This window comes from Rhinolophus sinicus, chromosome 15 (assembly GCF_057876585.1).
Source record: "Rhinolophus sinicus isolate RSI-liver-muscle chromosome 15, RSI-T2T, whole genome shotgun sequence".
NCBI lineage: Eukaryota > Metazoa > Chordata > Mammalia > Chiroptera > Rhinolophidae > Rhinolophus > Rhinolophus sinicus.
Genome location: NC_142515.1, coordinates 107,542,984 through 107,551,867, shown reverse-complemented (window position 1 = coordinate 107,551,867; position 8,884 = coordinate 107,542,984). Strand labels below are relative to the sequence as shown.

General features: G+C 36.3%; 1 long non-coding RNA gene across 1 annotated transcript; it reads right to left on the bottom strand.

Moving 5' to 3' along the window:
- Positions 1 to 457: 457 nt before the first annotated feature.
- On the bottom strand, positions 458 to 6,104 carry LOC148755284 (uncharacterized). Its single transcript, XR_016019064.1, has 2 exons — positions 5,957 to 6,104; positions 458 to 2,779 (listed from the first exon to the last, which is right to left on the bottom strand). It is a non-coding gene; the product is annotated as an uncharacterized LOC148755284 (long non-coding RNA).
- Positions 6,105 to 8,884: the final 2,780 nt, after the last annotated feature.

The window sequence follows — 8,884 nt, the reverse complement described above, 5'->3', positions numbered from 1 at the left end:
AATACCACCCCTGTATAGTCATAAAACTTCCCTATAGCATTTAAAATTTTCTTCATATTTACAATAATACAATATCCAAATAAATCCTGAGGTTACCTTAGCTTACTTAAGGAAAAAAAAAGCAAACATTGAAAGCATGCTTGCCCTTACATGGGTGTATCTTAAATGAGATTGATGTCACTGGTTTGCTAATTGTGCCATCTCCCCAAACTTGCTGCCCACCCCACCCTCACCAAGTTTTCAACCTTACAGAGTCTTTTAATTTACCAGTTTCAAATTGTTAACACATTCAAGTTAATTCAACAAATGCAAACTTAATTTATATGCCTGCTATATGCGCAACAGATGTAAAGGCATAGAATGGTTTGCAGAGAAATTATAGTCTAGTTGAACAAGTCAAGGGGAACACACGTATAGCTATATTACCAGGCAAAACATAACTCTTTTAAGGTAAATAAGTTACTGGATTTTTTTTAATGAGCTAATATTTTAGGTTGGAAAAACCAGAAATAAATAAACAGGGATGTTACATTTTCACAAATTGTAGCAGAGCATAGAATACTCATGGAAAAAGAAACAAACAAACAAAAAAATGGATCTTAGATTAGAATAGTTAGAAATATTGTGGGGTCATTCAAAGATCTTGAATATCAAACTAAATAATTTTGATTTAACTCATAAGTAAAGGAGAACCATGGGAAGTTTTCAAAATTTTTACTTACATGGTAAGAGCAATATTATGATTTATTTAACCTAGCAGAGATATGAAGAATGTATAGCATAAAGCAAAGACTGAGAAAAGGATACCACCAAGAAGTAAAGTTTATACAACTTGGCAGCAATGTCTTGCCATGGAATTAAGTGGGGATAGGAATCGACAAGGGAGAGAAAGAAATAAAAGGTGACTCCAATTTTTCTAGTTTAGGTAAAAACCTATATTAGCTTCTTTGGGCTGGCTTAACAAATTAACACAGAGTCAATGGGCTAAAACAATGGAAATGTATTCTCTCACTGTTCTGGAGATCAGAAGTCTCAAATCAAGGTGTCAGCAGGTCCATGTACCCTCTCAAGGCTCTAGGGCAAAATATTTATTAGCCTCTTCCTAGCTTCAGGTGGCTCTTGGTAATCTTTGGACATCCCATGGCTTGTCAATGCATTGCTCCAATTTCTGCCTCTGTCTTCACATCACCTTTGTTTTTCCTCTGTATGACTTCTTCTCTTCTTGTAATGACACTGGTCATTGGATTTTAAGGCCTATCGTAATCCAATCTGATCTCCTCTTAATCCTCAACAATCTTCAAAAACTTTATTTCCAAATAAGGTGACATTCTGAGGTTCCACGTGGACATACATTTTTGGGAGACACGATTCAACCCACTTCAGGTAACTTGGAGAAATGTGGGATCATGAATGGAAATAAATGGCCTTCTCTGTCCTCTTGGAAAAGCAGTTGTCTGGGACGGTAGACTCAAGTTGGAGTTCTGAGAGCCAGATTTGTGCATGGCAGAGGCTGGAACAGAGTGACTCTTGACTATAAAGTGTAGAGTCAAAGATGATAATGATGATGATAATAATTATAACAGATGGAATCAGCAGTGAAATTAAAAATTACAAAAAAGTAAACTTTTTTAAACAAAGGTTCTGTTTATATTAGTGAGGCAAAAGACAGAAACCAGACAAGGAATAATAGGTTCCTGGCTCCCCAAATACTACCAGCATGATCTATTGGTCAGGCAAAGGTGCAAAGAAGAGCCCCACCTCCACAGAACTTTGTATCTACAATCAGGAGAGGGTAAGGTCGGAGCTTATTGACAACAGGAAGTCTGATTGAAAGTGCATCTTTCAATGCAGGGTCTTCATTAGGACTGGGTAAGGAGTACGTACAGCAGTGCAGGCTGCTGGATACAACAAAGTAAAGATTGTGAGGAGAGGGATTCAAAGAACCGTAAGGCTCAAACTATTGATGCTTTCCATTGAAAAGTTAATGAGTCTTTCAGAAACATCTCGTAAGGAATAAGCAGATCATGTCCCTGGGTAAGAATCTCCAGGGAAAGTAAAGTAATGCTAATAAAGACAGTAAACTAGCAAATTGCTGTTAACATAGATAGTGAAGTGTGGTTTCTATTCTCAGTGTCCTTTCTGAATGTAAAGGTAGCTACCTTCAATTCTCCACAGCAACCAGAGACACCAAATCACAGTCAGTAGGTCAGACCAAGGGGTCAGAAAGGACACTTAAGTGAATTCCATGAGGTGCAGACCACAGAGGCCAAGGTATCTTCTTGCATTTTTTTTTTTTTTTTAGATGCCTGCAACCTTGGCCAAGAGTTCAAAAGGATTTCTGAGTGTATCCCAATTTTGAAACAGAATAATGCATGAAGAAAACAATAAAATTAATAAATGTGTCATTAGGAAAGTATTGTTAAATTTTAAAATAAACAGTGCGGTTTCAATGAAGCAGTATGGTATACCTTCTAAAGCTTCCCAATATCTGATTCTTTTCTTTCTGAATTTGTGGCACTTACCAAACATCTTGCCACTAGGCAAAGCCATGTGATTAATTATGACCAATAAATTATGAGCAGGAATAACTTCCATGTGTTACTTCTGGGCTGAGGCAATGCAAATCTGTTGGATGGTCCTTTAGGTAGCTCCTTTCCAACCACTGTGATTGTGGTGGCTGTATACTGAGATTCTGGAGCCACTAGATGGAACCAGAATAGGTCCCTGACTCTTTTACATAGAGGTATCCTGGAGAGCCACTAGGCTTGCAGCAGACCTTCTGTAGGCAATAAATACAATGAGAGAGAGAGAGAGAGAGAGAGAGAGAGAGAGAGAGAGAGAGAGAGAGAGAGAGAGAGAATCCATTATAGTTTAGAAATGTATTTATTTCTGCAGCAAACCTTATCCTACTCCAGCTAATACTTGTAGTAATGCTATACTCCAAATTCTGAGTGACAAAAATGAAAAAGTCATAACAAAATGGTTGAAAAAGTATAGATTATGGTTTGAATAACTTTGATGATGAAGAAAAGGAGGGAAAGAAGGGAGTTTTCAAGGTCCTAATAGAAAAAGCACATTTTTTATATTTTATTTAATTTTCTAAACTTTGGATGATAAAGACTAAGAAATTCCAAGTTAACACTTTAGAACATAAAATTAACCCCCTTTTAGCAGATACTGTCATTCTTTACCTTCTGATCCCCCTCTTTGGTTGGAAACTTGTATCAGAATTCACACATTTGGTGATTTGCCAAGAAGTGGACCTCACTGAAAGTAAAGGCCTACTTTAAGTCACTTCATTCTTTCCAAAAATATTTGCTGCCACTGTATCTTCTGGATTATTGAAATATATTTAGATAGCATTTGATATAAGAAACATTTTAAATTGTTTTAAATTAATCAAACACACACTGTTTTCTTGCAAGATTTTTTTTATACTTTATCCAACAATTGCCAGTTAAGTACAATGTGTTCTCATAATTCCAGGAAGTAGTGTTATGGCTGTCAAAAATGATGTGTTGCATAATCCGTAACAGTAAATAGGCTAATTCTTTGAAGCTATTCCTATTGGAAGGTGTATAAGACTATCCACTGGAACGTGCCAAAGTATACCTGCCAACAACTGAAACCTAGGAGTTGAAAGAGTTAGGGAGATAAATAAGGAAATGAGCTATAACTGTCCTGAAATATTGAAATATTAGACTGGGAAGCACTGTGAAAGTACACAGTGATTCCTTGTTTTATGTGGCAAAGTGTTGTGGGGAAAAATCTTATCAAGCTTTAACCTACCTTTGTTCCTGCATCCTGAGAGTATGTCCTGTCAAAATACGTCAATGTGGACAACAAAAGAATCCTCTGCTATTCAGTGCCAGGCCCATGGTAGGTAGTCAACACATTTTTGGTAATAAGGGAGTGGAACAATAAATGAATGTAGTCACTAAGCAACTGGTCTGAAAAATGTAAATCTATTGTCGCATAAAATTTAGAAACAGTTCCAAAAATAAATGTTCCAGTATACATTGTAAAAGCTTAGACTATTAGTGGATAATCTCCCCTCCTAGAAAAGAAGGGAGCCAGAGTGTTAGGTTCAGGCTTGAGTAATAACAAACTGAATTAGGCTTGGAAGTCAGGGACAGGATAACTTGCCTGTGGATTTCACTGGCTGAGCCAAGATGAGGCTACGATTTGACAGGCATTGTTAGGAAGAAGCCAACTCAGAAGTAAGGCTGATGTCCAAAAGAATGACCAGAAGTTCTCTTTTGAAACAACAATAATCAAAAATATCAGGTTAAAACAATGGATCAGAAATCAGGAAGAAACTGGAGGGCCAGGACCTAAACAAGTTCTTGGAAATAAAGTGTAATAATTGCAATAGCTTCTTAGAAGATAGGATAAAAGTGCTGTTGCAGACACAGCTAGCAGTATACAAATATTTATTCTGCTTTACTTTCTTAGTAAGAACAGCCTTAGAGTTTAATGGACAAATTGAAGTCGAGGAAAAAAATCAGGACATTCTCCATCGTTCCTTGCAGCTAGTTATGGCCAAGTGACTATACTTGGCCAATGAATGGTAACAAAAATGACTTTTTTTTTTTTTTTTTTTTTTTTTTGCTTTTTGTTTGTTTGTTTTATAATGCAAATCTATTTTGAAGGATCTCAGTATACCCTTCCCAGGTTTTCCTCCATCCTGTTATCTGAAATGCAAACATGATGACCACGGCTCTAGCAGCCATTTTGGACCATTCGAACACGATCATAATTTTGCAATTACATCTGCTATCGAGAGAACAGAAAAACAGTTTATTCATTCCTATATTATATCATGCTGGGTCAAAATTTATTTCTTATTATTCATGGTTTAGAAATCATTTTTTCAGATTCTCCACTTGTTTTTGGAAATATGTTACACATGTTTTGAGACTGTAGCCATTAAGAAAAGCTCCATCCAGTTAATTTCACATGTGAACTGTATGATTTTTAGGACATTTCAAGTTTTCTTGTACCATGACTAATCTTAACCAGAATGTCAATGTCATTCAATGTAGTGTCAATGCCCTCATTGTACTGGCATAATAAGTGATATATATATATATATATATATATATATATATATATATATATATATGCAATAATATGTATGTTATTATTATATGTTATATTATAAATAAAATTTTTGTTATTATTTCATGGTAAATCAACAAGCAATTAATAAAATCCTAAACGGACATGACACAGGCAAGCCCATTTCAGGCCAAGGGAAGTATGTGAACAAAAGCATGGTCTGGTAATATTATAGTAAAGCACCCAGTTAGGATAGCAAGCAGTATAGAATAGGACATCATTAAGTGATTTGATCAAGAAATTGTGTTGGAGCCAGGTGGGAAGATGGGAGGGAGACCTTATCGTCTGTAAGTTAAGTAATTAAAGACCTGTTACAAGACTATAAAGACAGCATACAATAACATACGCACTGTTAAGATCATGAAAAAGTAAAAAGTGGTTCTGCTAGTAGCCAGTCTCCATGATGTTGCTAACTCACATAAACAATGCTCAGACAAGAAAAGTTGACTCTGCAACCATAGAAGGAACCAAACCTCCCCCTCTCCTGACTAACATGACAGATTGCTGCTTCTAGCTCCACTTTCATTCTCTTGGCTCCTACATGAAAAGAATTAAGATGCCTGTGGCATCCATGATGTTACACTGCTCAGACTTCCCCACTGCAAGTACAGGAGGTAACCGATGACCTCCTGCCGCCTTATCTTTGGGATACATTCATGTGAAATTTGGAATGTGGCTGTGCAGAAAAAGCCATTTTCTTGCTGCTAGGCTAACTAGGAAATAAAGCCACAGAGATGTTAGAGTGCATAGATAGTTGTAACAGTCAGACTTAATATTTTAGTGTCTAGTGGATCTAAAGGCAGTCAGAGTAACTGTAGGAGCCAGATCAGCATACCTGGGTCCAGTTATCAGCATCAAGTGTGTCTTTGAACTCATCGGTCCAGTAGCAACCCCCAGACTCCTGCTCCTCCAGCCCTTCCATCATTTTGTAAGCATTTAATTTCCTGTGTCAAATCCCTTTCTGCTTAAAATATCTGTTTACTACACTAAACTCTGGCTGATACAGCATGTTCTAAGCAAAGAGATAGGGGGAAAAACATCTTGTGGTCAGGGAGTGACTGGCTGCTAGCTTTGTTGGAGCCCAAAATAGACAGTGGTAGAAAATACAGATGGAAAAGTAACTTTCACAAAGGTTGTGAACACTTTTTGTGTTTTGTTTCTCTCAAATACTTGGCATCTGGTAGATTTTCATTGTAATTTTGTATTTAAAATCTTTAGGGGTTGGTCTTTGTCTTCTAGATAGTGAAGCTAGTAGTACTGAATAAAGACTTTTACTTAATGGAAGAACATGATGAAATCTCTGCTTCTCATTTATAATTTTCTGGGGCTAACATGGGGAAGGAGTTGGAAATGCCTAAGGATGAAAAGTTGCCACAGATTGGTCTGTTGCTTCTGAGGCTATTGAAAAATGATTTATAAAATTGGTCACATTTTATGCAAAGTTCCTTATGTGATTCTAAACAGTTAAAATATTAATAATGTCACGTTTTTGTGATGTTGAAAATCTGAAAAAAATTCAAAATGTTTATCAAGATCATGCACTTTAAAGCTATTAAGCAGAGGAGATTGTAAACTATACTAACATTATTGCCACATTATGGCACCAATTTGGCTGACAAACAGACATGTCTGCCATCCATATTTAGTCAGTATCTTTTTTATGAGCCTCAGACTGCCTATGGATGATTTGGGGATATGGGTTACATTTTATTATATAAGATTATTATGTAGGATATGTTTGTATCCTATAACAGTGTCATCTGGAGGTCATTTGTAGTGGTGGCATTACTGCATTTGCTGAATAAATAACGTGGCTGCAAATTTTGGAATGGAAGTTAAATGTAAAGAAATGCCAAGAAGGTTAAACGCAGCAAGATGATTTTTGCTAATTCATTTAAAAGGAGAAACTTTAAAATATTGGGCCTAGGTTGAGAAAATGAAAGGGAAGTGTCAAGCAAAAGGGTACTAAAATAGTGGGAGAGTTATAATATCCAAGAACATACCTCCTCTGACTTACATTTATTTTAATGGGAAAATTAGTTGATGATGTGAGTTTTAATTCAAAGTCTTTGGAAACCTCCTCCCCGCCATTGAATAAAATATGACTGCTCACACATATCTCTGCTATATCAACTATCACAATTGTATTATAAATATTTTCTTATGAGTCCGTATGACAGAGAAAACACTGTGTTCTCTGTTAACCCATTTCATCTCTTCCTCGCCAAATAGAAAGATTCTATTTCCCACCCTCTTTTATACTTAGATTGAGACCATACGATGTACATCACTAGTAGACATGGCTATAAGAACTCCTACTTAGTCTTTCACATTCTATCCTCCTTTTTTCTTTCTAGGGCAGCTTTTAAGACCACATATTGAAGCTGATGGAGCCACTAGGTAGACAGAACCTGTATTTCTGAGTCACTGTATGGAGCACCGCCCTCTTCAAGAACTTCTACCACCTACCACACACACACATCAATCCATATTAGGCTGCGATATAAACTGGCAATTAAACTTCGTTGTGTTCAGCTGCTGAAATTTCAACATTGTTTATTACAGAATTAAACCGTCTCTATGTCATTAGATTGTGTGTGCTCTCTGAGCTCAGAGATCTTACTTCATTTATTTCTATCTCTTACTCTATTGAAGTATCTATGACAATGTCTAGCATATGCTGTGTTTCCCCCAAAATAAGAACTAGCCGGACCATCAGCTCTAATGCATCTTTTGGAGCAAAAATTAATATAAGACCCGGTCTTATATTATACTATATAAGACCGGGTCTTATATTATATTACAATAAGACTGGGTCTTATACCAATTTGTGCTCCAAAAAGATGCATTGATGCTGATGGTACGGCTAAGTCTTATTTCCAGGGAAACATGGTAGTAAGTACTCAATATACAAGGTCAGACAATCAAGTTCGCGAACTCATACTAGAAAAAGTGCTACACACTTCATTGCTATGTACCACTATGGTCACCTTCGAAGTACTCCCCTTTGGAAGCTATGCACTGACACCAGTGCCTAGTCCACCCTTCAAAACAATTTTGGAACTCTTTTTCTGGAATGGCCATCAGAGCTATCGTTGTATTACCATTGATTTCCTGAATGTCATCAAAATGTCTTCCTTTACCTTTGGGTAAAGAAAGTAGACATTGAGGGCCAGATCAGGTGAATAGGGAGGGTGTTCCAACACAGCTATTTGTTTACTGGCTAAAAACTCCCTCACAGATAGTGCTGTGTGAGCTGGTGCAATGTTGTGATGCAACAGCCATTAATTGTTGGCGAAAAGTTCAGGTCGTTTTCATCTTTTTCATGCAGCCTTTTCAGCACTTCCAAATAGTAAACTTGCTTAACTGTTTGTTCAGTTGGTACAAATTCATAATGAATAATCCCTCTGATAACAAAAAACGTTAGCGACATTGTTGCAACAAGTTCATGAACTTAATTGTCAGACCTCATATGTTGAGAAAATAAGTGAATGAGTATTCTAGGAAGGCAACAGATAATATGTACCTTTAACTATGGAAGTGGCAGAATGCAATATGAGTAACTACAGTACCTCTAATTTCAATTATTTAAAAATAGAATATTTACTTTTAAAAAATATATGCTTCTTTACAGAACAAGCTGTTTTAAAAATATATAGCTTATAAACACATAGCAAATACTGGGTCAGTACTCACACTTTTAAACATTTTCTGAATATATCTGGGATTGATAAGAAATAAAAAGTAATGTCTACTATAATTA